Raw genomic sequence first — 21,171 nt, 5'->3', positions numbered from 1 at the left:
GGCCAGTTGAGAACAAGTTCTCATTTTCAACTGTGACCTGGCCAAGATAAAGCAAAGCAGTGCGACAAAAACAACAACACGGAGTTACACATGAGATAAACAAAGTACAGTCAATAACATAATACAAAATCTATATACAGTGTGTGCAAATGAAGTTAGGAGGTAAGGCTATAAATAGGCCATAGTGGCAAAGTAATTACAATTTAGCAATTAACACTGGATTGATATATGTGCAGATGAGGATGTGCAAGTATAAATACTGGTATAAATACTGGTGTGCAAAAGAGCATAAAAATTTTAAATTTAAAAATATGGTGATGAGGTAGGAAGTCGGTTGGATGGGCTATTTACAGATGGGCTGTATACAGCTGCAGAGATCAGTAAGCTGCTCTGACAGCCGATGCTTGAAGTGAGTGAGGGAGATATGAGTCTCCAGCTTCAGTGATTTTTACAATTTGTTCCAGTCATTGGCAGCAGAGAACTGGAAGGAAAGGCGGCCAAAGAAGGTATTGGCTTGGGGGTGACCAGTGAAATATACCTGCTGGAGCACGTGCTACGGGTGGGTGTTGCTATGGTGACTAGTGAGTTGAGATAAGGCGGAGCTTTACCTAGCAAAGACTTATAGATGACCTGGAGCCAGTGGTTTGGTGACGAATATGTTGCGAGGACCAGCCAATGAGAGCATACAGGTCGTAATGGTGGGTTGTATATGGGGCTTTGGTGACAAAACGGATGGCACTGTGATAGACTGCATCCAATTTGCTGAGTAGAGTGTTGGAGGCTATTTTGTAAATGACATCACTGAAGTCAAGGATCGGCAGCATAGTCAGTTTTACGAGGGTATGTTTGGCAGCATGAGTGAAGGAGGTTTTGTTGCGAAATAGGAAGCCGATTTTAGATTTAACTTTGGATTGGAGATGCTTAATGTGAGTGTGGAAGGAGAGTTTACAGTCTAGCCAAACACCTAGGTATTTATAGTTGTCCACATAGTCTAAGTCAGAACCGTCCAGAGTAGTGATGCTCGGCGGGCTGGCAATCGGTTGAAGAGCATGCATTTAGGTTTACTTGCGTTCAAGAGCAGTTGGAGGCCACGGAAGGAGTGTTGTTTGCCATTGAAGCTCGTTTGGAGGTTTGTTAATAATTAACACAGTGTCCATAGAAGGGCCAGATGTATACAGAATGGTGTCGTCTGCGTAGAGGTGGATCAAAGAATCACTCGCAGCAAGAGTGACATCATTATTATATACAGAGAAAAGAATTGTCCCGAGAATTGAACCCTGTGGCACCCCCATAGAGACTGCCAGAGGTCCGGACAACAGGCCCTCCAATTTGACACACTGAACTCTATCTGTGAACCAGGCGAGGCAGTCAATAGAGAAACCAAGGCTGTTGAGTCTGCCGATAAGTATACGGTGAGTGACAGAGTCGAAAGCCTTGGCCAGGTCGATGAAGATGGCTGCACAGTACTGTTTTTTATCGATGAAGGTTATGATATATTTTAGGACCTTGAGCGTGGCTGAGGTGCACCGGTGACTAGCTCAGAAACCGGATTACATAGCGGAGAAGGTACGGTGGGATTCGAGATTGTCGATGATCTGTTTATTCACTTGGCTTTCGAAGACCTTAGAAAGGCAGGGCAGGATGGATATAGGTCTGTAACAGTTTGAGTCTAGAGTGTCTCCCCCTTTAAAGAGGGGGATGACCACAGCCGCTTTCCAATCTTTAGGAATCTCAGACGATACGAAAGAGAGGTTGAACAGACTAGTAATAGGGGTTGCGACAATTGCGGCGGATAATTTTAGGAAGAGAGGGTCCAGATTGTCTAGCCCAGCTGATTTGTAGGGATCCAGATTCTGCAGCTCTTTCAGAACATCAGCTGTCTGGATGTGTGGGAAGGAGAAGTGGGGGGGCGGGGGCTTGGGCCAGTAGCTGGAGGGGGTGCAGAGCTGTTGGCTGGGGTAGGGGTAGCCAGGTGAAAAGCGTGGCCAGCCGTAGAGAAATGCTTATTGAAATTCTACGGATGTGTGCTACCTATATCCCTCCAATAGAATGCCCATATTTTAACTACAACAGCTTCTCCATCCTAGAGGGAGAGATCAACAATTTCCAGGCTCAGGGACATGTTCTAGTATGAGGCGACCTAAATGCCAGAACTGGACAAGAACCCGAGACCCTCAGCACATAGGGGGACAAACACCTACCCGGAGGTAATAGTGAAGGTGTAAACTTGGAAATAGAAATCCTAAACAGCATATTTGACCTCTCAGAAAATGAACAACAATGACAAATGTTTTGATGAAGAATGCAAAAACCCAAGAAAGAAATTGAGAAACCTATGCAACCAAAACGATAGAGACCCAGAAAATCACTATGGTGAATCACTAAAACAATACAGAAATACACTACGGAAAAAGAAGGAACACCACGTCAGAAATCAGCTCAATGTAATTGAAGATTCCGTAGAATCTAATCACTTCTGGGAAAATTGGAAAACTCTAAACAAACAATAACATGAAGAGGTAACTATCCAAAACGGAGATGTATGGATAAACCACTTCTCCAATCTGTTTGGCTCTATAACAACGAACAACGAACAATCAACAAAAACATATACATGATCAAATACAAATATTGGAATCAACTATTAAAGACTACCAGAACACACTGGATTCTCCAATTACATTGAATGAACTACAGGACAAAATACAAACCCTCCAACACAAAAATAACTGTGGGGTTGATAGTATCCTAAATGAAATTATAAAATATACAGATCACAAACTCCAATTTAACATCATCCTCAGCTCTGGCATCTTCCCAATATTTGGAACCAAGGACTGATCACTCCAATCCACAAAAGTTGAGACAAATTTGACCCCAATAACTGGGTTGGCGCCCCCCCTTGGTTTCTGCTGTGGTGGAGATCTTTGTGGGCTATACTCGGCCTTGTCTCAGGATTGTAAGTTGGTGGTTGAAGTTTTCCCTCTAGTGGTGCGGGGGCTGTGCTTTGGCAAAGTGGGTGGGGTTATATCCTTCTTGTTTGGCCCTGTCCGGGGGTATCATCGGATGGGGCCACAGTGTCTCCTGACCCCTCCTGTCTCAGCCTCCAGTATTTATGCTGCAGTAGTTTATGTGTCGGGGGGCTAGGGTCAGTTGGTTATATCTGGAGTACTTCTCCTGTCTTATCCGGTGTCCTGTGTGAATTTAAGTATGCTCTCTCTAATTCTCTCCTTCTCTCTTTCTTTCTCTCTCCCTGAGCCCTAGGACCATGCGTCAGGACTACCGGGCATGATGACTCCTTGCTGTCCCCAGTCCACCTGGCCTTGCTGCTGTTTCAGTTTCAACTGTTCTGCCTGCGGCTATGGAACCCTGACCTGTCCACCGGACGTGCTACCTGTCCCAGACCTGCTGTTTTCAACTCTCTAGAGACCGCAGGAGCGGTAGAGATACTCTTAATGATCGGCTATGAAAAGCCAACTGACATTTACTCCTGATTATTATTTGACCATGCTGGTCATTTATGAACATTTGAACATCTTGGCCATGTTCTGTTATAATCTCCACCCGGCACAGCCAGAAGAGGACTGGCCACCCCTCATAGCCTGGTTCCTCTCTAGGTTTCTTCCTAGGTTTTGGCCTTTCTAGGGAGTTTTTCCTAGCCACCGTGCTTCTACAACTGCATTGCTTGCTGTTTGGGGTTTTAGACTGGGTTTCTGTACAGCACTTCGAGATATTAGCTGATGTACAAAGGGCTATATAAAAATAAACTTGAAACTTGCAGGGGATATGTGTCAACAGCAACCTTGGGAAAATCCTCTTCATTAACATTAACAGCAGACTCGTACATTTCCTCAGCAAAAACAATGTAATGAGCAAATATCAAATTGGCTATTTACCAACTTACCGTACGACAGACCAAGTATTCACCCTGCACACCCTAATTGACAAACAAACAAACCAAAACAAAGGCAAAGTCTTCTCATGCTTTGTTGATTTCATAAGGGATTCGACTCAGTTTGGCATGAGGGTCTGCTATACAAATTGATGGAAAGTAGTGTTGGGGGAAAAACATACAACATTATAAAATCCATGTACACAAAAAACAAGTGTGCGGTTAAAATAGGCAAAAAACACACAGGGACGGGGGTGAGACAGGGATTCAGCTTAAGCCCCACCCTCTTCAACATATATATCAACGAATTGGCGAGGGCACATGAACAGTCTGCAGCACCCTGCCACACCCTACTAGAACCTGAAGTAAAATGTTTACTGTTTGCTGATGATCTGGTGCTTCTGTCCCCAACCAAGGAGAGCCTAAAGCAGCACCTAGATCTTCTGCACAGATTATGCCTGACCTGGGCCCTGACAGTAAATCTCAGTAAGACAAAAATAATGGTGTTTCAAAAAGGTTCAGTTGCCAGGACCACGAATACAAATTCACATCAAGACATCGTTGCCCTAGAGCACACAAAAAACTATACATACCTTGGCCTAAGTATCAAATCATATCAAACCAAATCAAAGTTTATTTGTCACGTGCACCGAATACAACAGGTGTAGTAGACCTTACAGTGAAATGCTGACTTACAGGCTCTAACCAATAGTGCGGAGAAAAAAAGGTGTGTGTGTGTGTGTGTGTGTGTGTGTGTGTGTGTGTGTGTGTGTGTGTGTGTGTGTGTGTGTGTGTGTGTGTGTGTGTGTGTGTGTGTGTGTGTGTGTGTGTGTGTGTGTGTGTGTGTGTGTGTGTGTGTGTGTGTGTGTGTGTGTGTGTGTGTGTGTGTGTGTGTGTGTGTGTGTGTGTAGGTAAGTAAAGAAATAAAACAAAGGTAAAAAGACATTTGAAAATAAGGGTAGCGAGGCTATATAGAGACACCGGTTAGTCAGGCTTATTGAGGTAGTATGTACATGTAGATATGGTTAAAGTGACTATGCATATATGATGAACAGAGAGGGTTGAGAGGGGTGGGACACAATGCAGATAGCCCGTTTAGCCAATGTGCGGGAGCACTGGTTGGTCGGGCCAATTGAGGTAGTGTGTACATGAATGTATAGTTAAAGTGACTATGCATATAAGATAAACAGAGAGTAGCAGCAGCGTAAAAGAGGGGTTGGGAAGGGGGCACACAATGCAAATAGTCCGGGTAACAATTTGGTTACCTGTCTAGGAGTCTTATGGCTTGGGGGTAAAAACTGTTGAGAAGCCTTTTTGTCTTAGACTTGGCACTCCGGTACCGCTTGCCATGCGGTAGTAGAGAGAACAGTCTATGACTGGGGTGGCTGGGGTCTTTGACAATTTTCAGGGCCTTCCTCTGACACCGCCTGGTGTAGAGGTCCTGGATGGCAGGCAGCTTTGCCCCAGTGATGTACTGGGCCGTATGCACTACACTCTGAAGTGCCTTGCGGTCGGAGGCCGAGCAATTGCCGTACCAGGCAGTGATGCAACCGGTCAGGATGCTCTCGATGTTGAAGCTGTAGAACCTTTTGAGGATCTCAGGACCCATGCCAAATATTTTTCGTTTCCTGAGGGGGAATAGTCTTTGCCGTGCCCTCTTCACGACTGTCTTGGTGTGTTTGGACCATTCTAGTTTGTTGTTGATGTGGACACCAAGGAATTTGAAGCCCTCAACCTGCTCCACTACAGCCCCGTCGATGAGAATGGGGACGTGCTCGGTGATCCTTTTCCTGTAGTCCACAATCATCTCCTTAGTTTTGGTTATGTTCAGGGATAGGTTGTTTTTCTGGCACCACCCGGCCAGGTCTCGGACCTCCTCCCTGTAGGCTGTCTCGTCGTTGTCGGTGATCAGGCCTACCACTGTTGTGTCGTCAGCAAACTTAATGATGGTGTTGGAGTCGTGCCTGGCCATGCAGTCGTGGGTGAACAGGGAGAACAGGAGGGGACTGAGCACGCACCCCTGGGGAGCTCCAGTGTTGAGGATCAGTGTGGCAGATATGTTGCCAACTACCCTCACCTCCTGGGGGCGGCCCGTCAAGATGTCCAGGATCCAGTTGCAGAGGGAGGTGTTTAGTCCCAGGATCCTTAGCTTAGTGATGAGCTTTGAGGGTACTATGGTGTTGAACGCTGAGCTGTAGTCAATGAATAGCATTCTCACAAAAGTGTTCCTTTTGTCCAGGTGGGAAAGGGCAGTGTGGAGTGCAATAGAGACTGCATCATCTGTGGATCTGTTTGGGCGGTATGCAAATTGGCGTGGGTCTAGGGTTTCCGGGATAATGGTGTTGATGTGAGCCATGATCAGCCTTTCAAAGCACTTCATGGCTAAGGACGTGAGTGCTACGGGTCTGTAGTCATTTAGGCAGGTTGCCTTTGTGTTCTTGGGCACAGGGACTATGGTGGTCTGCTTGAAGCATGTTGGTATTACAGACTCAATCAGGGACATGTTGAAAATGTCAGTGAAGACACTTGCCAGTTGGTCAGCACATGCCCGGAGCACACGTCCTGGTAATCCATTAGGCCCCGCAGCCTTGTGAATGTTGACCTGTTTAAAGGTCTTACTCACGTCGGCTATGGAGAGCGTGATCACACAGTCATCCGGAACAGCTGATGCTCTCATGCATGCCTCAGTGTTGCTTGCCTCGAAGCGAGCATATAAGTGATTTAGCTCGTCTGGTAGGCTCGTGTCACAGGGCAGCTCGCGGCTGTGCTTCCCTTTGTAGTCTGTAATAGTTTGCAAGCCCTGCCACATCTGACGCGCATCGGAGCCAGTGTAGTATGATTCAATCTCAGCCCTGTTTTGACGCTTTGCCTGTTTGATGGTTCATCGCAGGGCATAGCGGGATTTCTTGTAAGCTTCCGGGTTGGAGTCCCGCACCTTGAAAGCGGCAGCTCTACCCTTTAGCTTAGTGCGAATGTTGCTTGTAATCCATGGCTTCTGGTTGGGGTATGTACGTACAGTCACTGTGGGGACGACGTCCTCAATGCACGAATTGATAAAGCCAGTAACTGATGTGGTGTATTCCTCAATGTCATCGGAAGAATCCTGGAACATGTTCCAGTCTGTGATTGCAAGACAGTCCTGTAGTTTAGCATCTGCTTCATCTGACCATTTTTTTATAGACCGAGTCACTGGTGCTTCCTGCTTGAATTTTTGCTTGTAAGCAGGAATCAGGAGGATAGAGTTGGGGTCGGATTTACCAAATGGAGGGCGAGGGAGAGCTTTGTACGCATCTCTGTGTGTGGAGTACAGGTGATCTATAATTTTTTTCCCTCTGGTGCACATTTAACATGTTCATAGAGATTTGGTAGAACTGATTTAAGTTTCCCTGCATTAAAGTCTCCTGCCACCAGGAGCACCGCTTCTGGGTGAGTGGTTTCCTGTTAGCTTATTTCCTTATACAGCTGGCTGAGTGCGGTCTTAGTGCCGGCATCTGTCTGTGGTGGTAACTAAACAACCATGAAAAGTATAGCTAAGATCTCTCTAGGCAAGTAGTGTGGCCTGCAATTTTTCACAATATACTCTACTTCAGGTGAGCAAAATCTAGAGACTTCCTTAGATTGCGTGCACCAGGTGTTGTTTACAAATATGCATGCATCGCCAAGCACAACTCCAACACCATCATTACATTTAATGACGACACAGCAGTGGTAGGCCTGATCACCGACAACGATGAGACAGCCTATAGGGAGGAGGTCAGAGACTTGGCATCGTGGTGCCAGGTTAACAACCTCTCCCTCAACGTGATTAAGACAAAGGAGATGATTGTGGACTACAGAAAGAGGAGGGACAATCATGCCCTCATTCTCATTGACAGGGCTGTAGTGGAGCAGGTTGAGAGCTTCAAGTTCCTTGGTGTCCACATCACCAATGAACTGTCATGGTCCAAACACACCAAGACAGTCGTGAAGAGGGTACAACAATGCCTATTCCCCCTCATGAGACTGAAAAGATTTGGCATGGGTCCTCAGATCCTCAAAAATGTCTGCAGCTGCAGCATCGAGAGCATACTGACTGGTTGCATCACTGCCTGGTACGGCAACTGCTCGGCCTCCGCCCGCAAGGCATTACAGAGTGTAGTGCGTACATTACATCACTGGGGCCAAGCTTCCTGCCATCCAGGGACTCTACACCAGGCGTTTTAAGAGGCCCTAAAAATTGCCAAAGACTCCAGCCACCCTAGTCATAGACTGTTTGCACTATTACCGCACGACAAGCAGTACCGGAGCGCCAAGTCTAGGTCCAAAAGACTTCCTAACAGCTTCTACTCCCAAGCCACAAGACTCCTGAACAGCTAACCGAATGGGTACCCAGACTATTTGCATTGAACCCCCCCCCCCCGCATAGTTTTATGCTGCTGCTACTCTCTGTTTATTATCTATTCATAGTCACTTTACCTCTACCTACCTATGGTAATTGGACTGCAATAGTAACAATAATTGGAGTGTAAGAGTAGTAGGAGTGTAATAGTAATTGGAGTGTAATAGTAATTGGAGTGTAATAGTAATTGGAGTGTAATAGTATTTGGATTGTAATAGTAATTCGAGTGTTTTAGTAATATAATTGTAAGAGTAGTAGGAGTGTAATAGTAATTGGAGTGTAATACTATTTGGATTGTAAAAGTAATTGGAGTATAATAGTAATAGGAGTGTAATAGTAAATTGGAGTGTAAGAGTAGTAGGAGTGTAATAGTAATTGGAGTGTAATAGTAATTGGAGTGTAATAGTAATTGGAGTGTAATAGTATTTGGATTGTAATAGTAATTTGAGTGTTTTAGTAATAGAAGTGTAAGAGTAGTAGTAGTGTAATAGTAAATTGGAGTGTAATAGTGATTGGAGTGTAATAGTGATTGGAGTGTAATAGTAACAGGAGTGTAATAGTAACAGGAGTGTAATAGTAAAATGGAGTGTAATAGTGATTGGAGTGTAATAGTAATAGGAGGGTAATAGTAAATTGGAGTGTAATAGTGATTGGAGTGTAATATAAATTGGAGTGTTTTAGTAATAGAAGTATAATAGTAATTGGAATGTAATAGCAATTGGAGTGTAATAGTATTTTGAGTTTAATAGTAATTGGAGTGTAATGGTAATTGGAGTATAATAGTATGTTGAGTATAATAGTAATTGGAGTGTAATGGTAATTGGAGTGTTTTAGTAATAGAAGTATAATAGTAATTGGAATGTAATAGCCATTGGAGTGTAATAGTATTTTGAGTTTAATGGTAATTGGAGTGTAATGGTAATTGGAGTGTTTTAGTAATAGAAGTATAATAGTAATTGGAATGTAATAGCAATTGGAGTGTAATAGTGTTTTGAGTTTAATAGTAATTGGAGTGTAATGGTAATTGGAGTATAATAGTAATTGGAGTGTAACAGTATTTTGAGTGTAATAGTAATTGAAGTGTAATGGTAATTGGAGTGTAATAGTGAATGGAGTATAATAGTATGTTGAGTATAATAGTAATTGGAGTGTAATAGTAATTGGAGTGTAATATAGTATTTTGAGTATAATAGTAATTGGTGTGTAATAGTGAATGGAGTATAAAAGTATTTTGAGTATAATAGTAATTTGAGTGTAATAGTATTTTGAGTATAATAGTAATTGGAGTGTAATGGTAATTGGAATGTAATGGTAATTGGAATGTAATAGTAATTGGAGTGTAATAGTAATTGGAGTGTAATAGTAATTGGAGTGTAATAGTATTTTGAGTATAATAGTAATTGGAGTGTAATGGTAATTGGAGTGTAATAGTGAATGGAGTATAATAGTATTTGGAATGTAATAGTAATTGGAGTGTAATAGTATTTTGAGTGTAATAGTAATTGGAGGGTAATGGTAATTGGAGTGTAATAGTAATTGGAGTGTAATAGTAACAGTATTATGAGTGTGATAGTAATGGGACTGTAATAGTAATTGGAGTGTACTAGTATTTTGAGTATAATAGTAATTGGAGTGTAATGGTAATTGGAGTGTAATAGTGAATGGAGTATAATAGTATTTGGAATGTAATAGCAATTGGAGTGTAATAGTATTTGGAATGTAATATAAATTGGAATGTAATGTAAATTGGAGTGTAATAGTGATTGGAGTGTAATATAAATTGGAGTGTTTTAGTAATAGAAGTGTAATAGTAACTGGAGTTTAATAGTAATTGGAGTGTAATGGTAATTGGAATGTAATAGTAATTGGAGTGTAATAGTATTTTGAGTATAATAGTAATTGGAGTGTAATGCTAATTGGAGTGTAATAGTAATTGGAGTGTAATGGTAATTGGAATGTAATAGCAATTGGAGTGTAATAGTATTTTGAGTATAATAGCAATTGGAGTGTAATGGTAATTGGAGTATAATAGTAATTGGAGTGTAGTAGTAATAGAATTGTAATAGTAACAGTAATCAGAGTGTAACAGTAATCAGATTGTAAAAGTAACAGTAATCAGAGTGTAATAGTAATGGGAGTGTAATCAGAGTGTAACTGTAATCAGATTGTAATAATAACAGGAGTGAAATAGTAATCAAAGTGTATTAGTAATAGGAGTTTAATAGTAATAGGAGTGTAATATAAATATAAGTGCGTGTTTGTGTGTGTGTGTGTGTGTGTAACGGCTGTCTAATTCCTCCTCCTCGGATGAGGAGAAGGAGTATGGATCGGACCAAAACGCAGCGTTGTATGCAGACATGACAAAATTTATTTAAACAAGACGAAACACGAAGAACACTTGAAATGATTACAAAATAACAAACGACGTAGACAGACCTGAACTTGAGAATTTACAATATAACACGAAGAACAGGAACAGACTAACCAAACGAACGAACACGAAACAGTCCCGTGTGGTGCGACAGACACAGACACAGGAACAATCACCCACAAACAAACAGTGAGAACAGCCTACCTTAATATGGTTCTCAATCAGAGGAAACGTCAAACACCTGCCCCTAATTGAGAACCATATCAGGCAACACATTTAACCCAACATAGAAACACATAACATAGAATGCCCACCCCAACTCACGCCCTGACCAACTCAACACATACAAAAACAGGGAAAACAGGTCAGGAACGTGACAGTGTGTGTCTGTGTTTGTGTGCGCAAGATCTATACCAATGCAGCAGAAAACACCAGGCTCCCGCTGAGGCGATCAGGAGAAGCAACCCAGATCTGTCATAAATACGCCGAATTACCCTTCACTCACTGCAACGCAGCCTTGAGGTGGAATGAAGGGATGATATGAAGCAATGATATGAAAAAGGGATGATGGGGTGGATAAATGGAGAAGGAAGGTGGTGTCTGACCTCGTTGTCTGGAATGGAGGGTGTGGTTTGTTTCATACTTCATAATATCTCTGATTCCCAGACTGTGGAATTAAAACAGAAACGACTGGGTAATATGATACAATTCAGAATAGTAATTTTACTGTTGCACATGTTTATTTTCAAAGAACAGAGTGCAGAACAGATTTCTATGTAAATACTAGATGAAATAGGAGTATAAAGAATGTATTAGCCACTTCTGTATTTGCAACCCCTGTAGTTCTACTGCATGGCTGAATGCTTTCTGTTTCCCTAAACTACAATAACAGACTCTAAAGCACTTCCACTCTTCTGGGCCCAGGTTTTGGAAAATCAATCCTTGTGTTCGTGTTTGTGTTTCTCTTGTGTTCACCTCACAAACTAAGCTGTGAAATCTCTCCTGATATTTATTTGATGTAGATTAAAATCATATTGATGTATGGTCAGTATCAAGAAAGGCTGGAATAGTTTCCATTTTGGCAGAAGTCTGTCTTGGAGAAGAAGATCTGCAAGGGAGAAGATAAGGGGACATGATTTAATTGGCTACGGCAAGTAGCCAAGCTATAAGAGAGGGAATGTGAGAGGAAATGAAAGATAGTGATTTAGTTATGAGAGAGAGAGAGAGAGAGAGAGAGAGAGAGAGAGAGAGAGAGAGAGAGAGAGAGAGAGAGAGAGAGAGAGAGAGAGAGAGAGAGAGAGAGAGAGAGAGAGAGAGAGAGAGAGAGAGAGAGAGAGAGAGAGAGAGCTTGCAATTATTGCGCTGGTGTTAGTCTTCTCAAGGTGAATCAGTGGATTATTTCTGTCACATGCTGATACTGTAGCCTGTGTGTTACCACCCAGAAGATAGCACACACTACCCCATGCGCACACACAAACACACACACGCACACACACACACTGTATATACTTACACGGATACAAACACATACTGTATATACTTACACACATCTAAACACATGCAGGCACGATCACACACATGAAAGAACATGCACAGACACACACACACACACACACACACACACACACACACACACACACACTCTTACATTCTCACACACATACCTCCTGTGGCCCAATGGAGTGGCATGCTGTCAGACTAGGTGGGGAATAAAATAACAAGGTAGGTACACACACACACACACTCACACCCAGCAGGGTGTACTTTTGTGTTATTAAAATGGCTTCCCGTGCCCCCCAGGCCTCTCTCTTCATTAAATCACCTGCCATCGTACCTCCGCCCTTGCTAAATAAAGTCTTCATTAGTTCACACCTACATTACGTTACGGGACCTCTAATGTGACATTGGGAAGTTCATCCATTCAGTGTTGTTCATTACTTCCCACACCGCTGTCCCCCAATACATGCAGGTGTCAGGTATAATTTTTATTGGTGACACCAGGGCAGAACAAATTAACCTGTTGTTGTCCCCAATGGCTTTGGCTGAAACAGTTCGTCTGAGGGACTTGATGTCATGGGTTGCTGTAGTACAGTTAAACTAGGGCTCTATTCAATTCGCATCGTGGAAATTCAGCGTTACAGTGTGATTTAAATGTAAATGCAATGTTCTCGCTTTAGTAGACACTTCATTCATGGTAAACGCTGCAAATGTCAGCTCAGTCTGGAATTACCTTTATTTTTATATTGCGCAGTCTGCAACGCTCCAGTCTGCAACGCTCCAGTCTGCAACGCTCCAGTCTGCAACGCTCCAGTCTGCAACGCTCCAGTCTGCAACGCTCCAGTCTGCAACGCTCCAGTCTGCAACGCTCCAGTCTGCAACGCTCCAGTCTGCAACGCCTCAGTCTGCAACGCTCCAGTCTGCAACGCTCCAGTCTGCAACGCTCCAGTCTGCAACGCTCCAGTCTGCAACGCTCCAGTCTGCAACGCTCCAGTCTGCAACGCTCCAGTCTGCAACGATCCAGTCTGCAACGCTCCAGTCTGCAACGCTCCAGTCTGCAACGCTCCAGTCTGCAACGCTCCAGTCTGCAACGCTCCAGTCTGCAACGCTCCAGTCTGCAACGCTCCAGTCTGCAACGCTTCAGTCTGCAACGCCTCAGTCTGCAACGCCCCAGTCTGCAACGCCCCAGTCTGCAACGCTCCAGTCTGCAACGCTCCAGTCTGCAACGCTCCAGTCTGCAACGCTCCAGTCTGCAACGCTCCAGTCTGCAACGCCTCAGTCTGCAACGCTCCAGTCTGCAACGCTCCAGTCTGCAACGCTCCATTCTGCAACGCTCCAGTCTGCAACGCTTCAGTCTGCAACGCTCCAGTCTGCAACGCTCCAGTCTGCAACGCTCCAGTCTGCAACGCTCCAGTCTGCAACGCTCCAGTCTGCAACGCTCCAGTCTGCAACGCTCCAGTCTGCAACGCTCCAGTCTGCAACGCTCCAGTCTGCAACGCTCCAGTCTGCAACGCTCCAGTCTGCAACGCTTCAGTCTGCAACGCCTCAGTCTGCAACGCTCCAGTCTGCAACGCTCCAGTCTGCAACGCTCTCAGTCTGCAACGCCCCAGTCTGCAACGCTCCAGTCTGCAACGCTCCAGTCTGCAACGCTCCAGTCTGCAACGCTCCAGTCTGCAACGCTCCAGTCTGCAACGCTCCAGTCTGCAACGCTCCAGTCTGCAACGCTCCAGTCTGCAACGCTCCAGTCTGCAACGCCTCCAGTCTGCAACGCTCCAGTCTGCAACGCCTCCAGTCTGCAACGCTCCAGTCTGCAACGCCTCCAGTCTGCAACGCTCCAGTCTGCAACGCTTCAGTCTGCAACGCTTCAGTCTGCAACGCCTCAGTCTGCAACGCCTCAGTCTGCAACGCCTCAGTCTGCAACGCCTCAGTCTGCAACGCTTCAGTCTGCAACGCTCCAGTCTGCAACGCTCCAGTCTGCAACGCTCCAGTCTGCAACGCTCCAGTCTGCAACGCTTCAGTCTGCAACGCTCCAGTCTGCAACGCTCCAGTCTGCAACGCTCCAGTCTGCAACGCTCCAGTCTGCAACGCTCCAGTCTGCAACGCTCCAGTCTGCAACGCTTCAGTCTGCAACGCCTCAGTCTGCAACGCCTCAGTCTGCAACGCCCCAGTCTGCAACGCCTCAGTCTGCAACGCTTCAGTCTGCAACGCTCCAGTCTGCAACGCTCCAGTCTGCAACGCTCCAGTCTGCAACGCTCCAGTCTGCAACGCTCCAGTCTGCAACGCTCCAGTCTGCAACGCTCCAGTCTGCAACGCTCCAGTCTGCAACGCTTCAGTCTGCAACGCTCCAGTCTGCAACGCTTCAGTCTGCAACGCCTCAGTCTGCAACGCCCCAGTCTGCAACGCCCCAGTCTGCAACGCTCCAGTCTGCAACGCTCCAGTCTGCAACGCTCCAGTCTGCAACGCTCCAGTCTGCAACGCTCCGGTCTGCAACGCTCCGGTCTGCAACGCTCCAGTCTGCAACGCTCCGTTCTGCAACGCTCCGGTCTGCAACGCTCCGGTCTGCAACGCTCCGGTCTGCAACGCTCCGGTCTGCAACGCTCCGGTCTGCAACGCTCCGGTCTGCAACGCTCCAGTCTGCAACGCTCCTGTCTGCAACGCTCCGGTCTGCAACGCTCCGGTCTGCAACGCTCCGGTCTGCAACGCTCCGGTCTGCAACGCTCCGGTCTGCAACGCTCCGGTCTGCAACGCTCCGGTCTGCAACGCTTCGGTCTGCAACGCTCTAGTCTGCAACGCTTCGGTCTGCAACGCTCTAGTCTGCAACGCTCCGGTCTGCAACGCTTCAGTCTGCAACGCCTCAGTCTGCAACGCCTCAGTCTGCAACGCTCCAGTCTGCAACGCTTCAGTCTGCAACGCTCCAGTCTGCAACGCTCCAGTCTGCAACGCTCCAGTCTGCAACGCTTCAGTCTGCAACGCTTCAGTCTGCAACGCTCCAGTCTGCAACGCTCCAGTCTGCAACGCTCCAGTCTGCAACGCTCCAGTCTGCAACGCTCCAGTCTGCAACGCTTCAGTCTGCAACGCTCCAGTCTGCAACGCTCCAGTCTGCAACGCTCCAGTCTGCAACGCTCCAGTCTGCAATGCTCCAGTCTGCAACTCTTCAGTCTGCAATGCTTCAGCGATGCAGATGGAATTTAGCCCTTATTTACAGTAGGGTGGCTACTTTACTGATGGTGACAAGACAGTGTAGTACAGTGCTTACAAACATAACTTGGGCTATCACACCTTTGGAATGATGACCAAACACTCCGGCCCTAATTCAATCAATCAATCAATCAATCAAACAAGCAACTGATGATTCACTCAATCAATGTGGGTTCACTCAGAATGGTTACACTGTATTGATCTATTTTACTGTAAGGTCCATTGAGTCCAACTTGTTTATTTTAGGCACCTTCTGGTAGAATGGAAGGTTTTTTATTTTAATTTAACTTTAAAGAAGGTGTTTTGTAAATTATAGGAAGATAGCATTTCCCTTTGGGCCGAACAGATGAAACACGGAATTAGCCGCCGGTGCTAGCCTTGTACAGGAAGGACAAGGCATTTCTCACAGGTGAACAGTGTGTGTGTGTGTGTGTGTGTGTGTGTGTGTGTGTGTGTGTGTGTGTGTGTGTGTGTGTGTGTGTGTGTGTGTGTGTGTGTGTGTGTGTGTGTGTGTGTGTGTGTGTGTGTGTGTGTGTGTGTGTGTGTGCATGTGGAGACAGCAGGAAATAAATCATTCCTATCAAACTCACTAAGCTCCATGTTCCCTGTAATAGCTCATTTAAAAAACACACAGCTTTATTCATATTCATCATCCTAAACATTACCTTAGGCGTTCTGCTGTTGTTGCTGTGCAGTTACTCTAAGCTAGCTGGCACGACAGCACTGGTACCCTTCTCACCCTGCTTCCACACACCTCTTTTAGTCAATTCAAGTGTTTCATTAGGAAAGGCTCATTTGTGTAACATAATTTACATGGCGCAGTCAGCATTTGCCAGAATTTTGCTGCCTGAGGTACAATTGTAGTGTGTGTGTGTGTGTGTGTGTGTGTGTGTGTGTGTGTGTGTGTGTGTGTGTGTGTGTGTGTGTGTGTGTGTGTGTGTGTGTGTGTGTGTGTGTGTGTGTGTGTGTGTGTGTGTGTGTGTGTGTGTGTGTGTGTGTACAAGCCCATATTACGCAAATTACTCGTTGACTTGGTGTACACAAAGTGATACAATTTTAGCAATGAGACTTGCAATGTAATTTGCATAGTACATGCTTAACAACAGTGCATGCTTAACAACAGTGCATGCTTAACAACAGTGCATGCTTAACAACAGTGCATGCTTAACAACAGTGCATGCTTAACAACAGTGCATGCTTAACAACAGTACATGTGTGCAGATGTATGACACTGATCAAATCTTAGGTAATCTGTTTTAGAGTAACCCCATCAGAAAGAAATGTATGGGAATATATTGATATTCATAGTAAATGTCAAAATGTTTTACGTCTTATTCTGCATTTCTGTTTCGTCCTGATAATTTTCCGCTGGATATTACGAAACAAACATCACAATAGAGCGTCCCTTTCCCATCTGAAGTACCTCTTAGCACCACTTAGCATGCTCTTGTGTTGGCCTGTCATTAGTACATGATGCATCCACAGAGCCGGTGCCAGCGAGGGCCCCCACCAATAGTGCCCCTCATGAAATAAAGCACCTTGATTTCATGGTTCCCTTTCACAAAACCCTATTTTGAAATAAAGTACCTTCCCTCCTCCTTTTAAAAATGTATCTTTTGAGGGCAGCTCCATTAAGGTAGAAAAACCTCTCTATCTCTCCGTTGAGAATCATGAACTACCTTTTGATGAAGCCGCTCTCTGACCCATTTTACACTACTAAGAGAAAGGGAAAAGAAAAAGGGATGAAGAATGGAGACTCAGGAGAAAGAGAAAGGGAGAGAAGGAAGGAGAAAGGTTGGAGGACAAAAACATTACGATGGGTTATTAGAATTCATATTTCCTCTTTAATGGATGGTCTCTCAGTGGAGCTTACGCTACTTCCTCATTCTATTCACCAGCTGCACAACAAAAGGACACTGAACTATAAGCAAATGGTTGCCACGGTAATGTGATGGTACTCTTTCTCTCTCAGGCTTCTGGGAAAAAGCTGATAATTAAAGGAGAGAGAGGAGAAAGGAGAGACAGGAGAAAGAAGAGAGAGGAGAAAGGAGGGAGAGAGGAGAAAAGAGAGGAGAAATGAGAGAGGAGAAAGTAGAGATATGAGAAAGTAGAGATATGAGAAATGAGAGAGAGGAGAAAAGAGAGAGAGGAGAAAAGATAGAGAGGAGAAAAGAGAGAGAGGAGAAAAGAGAGAGAGGAGAAAGGAGAGACAGGAGAAAGGAGAGAGAGAGGAGAAAGAGGAAAGGAGAGAGGAGAAAGGAGAGAGAGGAAGGGACGAAAGGTGTTTGAAGAGAGGGAGAGATATGTTAATAATTACCAAGTGAAGGAGAAGCAGGGATAAAGAAATTGCCTGTGTTACCGACCAGGGTTTGAATCTGTGTTTTTGCACGCTATGAGACTGTGTTAGTTTGCTGAATAGCCTAGTCATTAGCTCAGGTCTTTGGGTATCAGGCGAGTTTACCACCTCGTGTACACCTGCATGTGACATGAATTTTGAGCTCTTTTCAACCTTGATGAATATGTGTTTAATATTCTAAGTTCAGTGGAAGGTACTGTACTGTAGCCTATTGAATTAATTCCATATGAGAAAGGGAGTAGGGATGGGAGGGAGGGAGGGATACTGTTTTTCCTCTTATTAACCCTAGTCATTCCCCAGTGGGCCCTGTGGCTTTGACACTGTCAGTCACCCGTCACTTCTGTCCCATCTGTCAGTGTGTGTGTACGCGCGTGCATGCATGTGCATTTGTGCATGTGTGTGAGTGTTGCACAGGGGATCTCATAATGAGGTGCCATGTTGTACCACGAGGACCCTGAATATTATTTATAGGGTCCTCACCAAATAGGCCCATCCATCAAAAGTACTCAGTCAAGTGGAAGAGACAGGAAGAGACAGACAGAGAAAGAGCAACGTTATTGGCTGTGACATTTATCTACTCTTCTATTGGTTCCTCTTCCATAGCTTGGCTCGAGCTTCTGCCTCCTATTGGTTGGCCATGATGCAAGCAGTGTTGGAAGTTGAATGTTCTGTGTTTTGTACACTCAGTGTAACAAGAGGAAACTGCTGATGCAGAACCAAGTTTCGAAATTGCATTGTGTGTTCTACTATTCTAACTCGCAATAGAGTTTCTACCTCCTATTGGTTGGCCACGATGCAAGCCACTTGTGTTCGTTTGGTCAGTCTATTTGGTAATGGGATATTATTTAACTAATTTCATCATTTATTGGATTCTTAGTGCACTTTCCAGAGGCTTTTCCAGTTTGATTTAAGGACCAACAGCTTTGATTGGTCGTTTCTCAGCATTGAGTGTTTACAGGCAGGGGTCTCACTTATTTCAGAACCATAAAATGTAACAAGACACATATCCCCTGCTATTAGACATCAGTTCCATGATATTACACATCAGTTCCATGTAGATTACAGACAATTCATATTGGAGCAAAATCTGTATAATCTGTTGCACTTTACACTGTGTGAAGCCTTCAATCTAAACTAAAACATTAATATCCATATCAGTGTCATTTCCACAAGCAACCAGCTGCAACTCTCCCCCTGGATCCAGCATTCTAAATGAGCTCAGCCCCCTCCCACCCCTCTACTGGCACCCCCACTGTGAATCAAATGTGTCTATGGCAGAGCCAATCTGGTCCTTTGTTGTGCACTTTTTATGAGATTATTACAACCAAAGATGACAAGAACAAAGGGCATCTTCTGTCTTTGATGTGTATTTTTCTTGTTGTCTTAAAATGCTGGAACCTGGCTTGATGTCAACAAACCCTGCTTTTCTCTCTCTCTGATCTGTCTGTACTGAGATCAGAGGGAAGTGGTCAGCGGTTGCTGGTAGGAGCAAACCGTTGTGGTACAATCATATGATTCTGTCCCCATCCCCTACTGAGTACTGATTAAGGGATAGATTGAGTTGAAGGCACTGTCAATGCAATCAATATCAATCAGTATCTTTGTTGTCCCATTTGGGAAATGTGTAGTGCACTTGATGACGAAACCCTGGATGGGAAGGCGACTGTGTTTATGTTCCAGCCCTTGACTTATTCCACATTTAGTTGTGTTAAAGACGGAATTTAACACAATACCCTATACCCTATAACGATAGGGTATCGTTATACCTACAATACCCTATAACGCCAAAGTGGAATTATGTTTTTTTAAATGTTTACAAATTAATTCAAAATGAAAAGCTGAAATGTCTTGAGTCAACCCGTTTCTAATGGCATCCTAAATAAGTTCAGGAGTAAGCATTTGCTTAACAAGTCACATAATAAGTTCCATGGACTCAATCTGTGTGCAACAGTGGAGGCTCCTCAGAGGAGCAAGGGGAGGACCATCCTCCTCAGTGAATTTCATAAAAATAAAAATTCTAAAACATTTAAAAAGAATATTATTATTTTTTTTTTGATAAAATTATACTAAATATAATCACGTCTCCAAATAACTGATTAAAACACAGTATTTTGCAAAGAAGGTCTACAGTAGTGTCATGTCTTTGGCATCATTAACAGTGAAGACTTATTTTATCAAATCAATTCTCTGTAATTCTTATTACGTGATTAAACTAATCATGTAAATGTAATTAACTAGGAAGTCGGGGAACCAAGGAAGATCTTCAGATTACAAAATTATAATTCTCCTAATATAACTCTTCAGATATTTTCAAATCTGATCAATTAGTCTTCTTATTAATGAATTATTCTTTACCTCACGTTAGTCTCATTCCAAACGTCGTAAATTGTTGGTTATCTGCACGAACCCAGCCTTTTCTATGAATCATCCATACACCAATTGTCTTAATAATTTATTTACTAACTAACTAAATAATCACAGAAATGCATAAACAAACAACAGTTATGGTTACAAGGAAATGATAGGGGAGTTTCCCTAGTGGGCCAAGCCGATATGATGACTTGGTGGACAAAGGGAGTGGGTGTGGACTGAGCAAGTGCGGGAAACACTACACAGTTGATAATTATATTAATTGAAATGCTAATCCTTTGCACATGAACGCTCACTCATTCGGGAATAATTGCAATCAATATATATATTTACGCCCAGTGTGTCGTTGGGATCTCTGTTGGATTCGTCAGTCCTTCTGTTGGAGAGTCAGTTCATCATCGTCTCTCTCTCGGCTTCCCTGAAGATCAAAGTCTTTCGTGGTTAGAATGTATGCTTCAGAGTACCATTCAAAAATGTTCTCATAGATAGATGTTTCGGCAGTTGTCGGTCTGCGCATCCCAGGTTGACGTAATTTCTAGCTGCAGACTAGTAATTAGTATCTAAGATTTGCTCTTATTCTGTAGGGATCGATAGTCTCAGAGTTGAACCATTTCCAGCCGTGTAGCCAATGCTCCACGTGGTATGGTTCGGAATTCAACAACCATTACAACCTTAGCTTATACTGAGATTTTTGTGGTCTAAACTCAACCTGTGCCCCCTCGGTGTCCATCGAGGTATGTGTGGTCTCAATAGGATTTCCTCAGGAGGGGGTTTTATTCATAACAATAGAAAAGGCCAGATCATGACGCCAGATCATGTCTTTGCTCACGGGGGTGGGCCAATGACTTAGTTAAACTTTAAAGGGAATACAATTCTCTTTCATTAAAGGTTTAACATCACCTTACATCATATCACAAATCGTTTCAACTTTACTCATTCATTTTATTCAAGAATTAGATGCAAACCCCATAAATGAGAAATGTACATATTCAGAGATATAGTTATGTGTGCTTCCTGTCCTCTCTGAGGTCACCAAATGAAACACACTCGTCATACCCGTTCCTTAAGCGTCCACGGACCATTCCCACCTTCTCACAAGTGGACATTTT

The sequence above is a fragment of the Salvelinus alpinus genome, chromosome 12 (assembly GCF_045679555.1).
Source record: "Salvelinus alpinus chromosome 12, SLU_Salpinus.1, whole genome shotgun sequence".
Classification (NCBI taxonomy): domain Eukaryota; kingdom Metazoa; phylum Chordata; class Actinopteri; order Salmoniformes; family Salmonidae; genus Salvelinus; species Salvelinus alpinus.
This window is presented reverse-complemented; position numbering follows the sequence as displayed.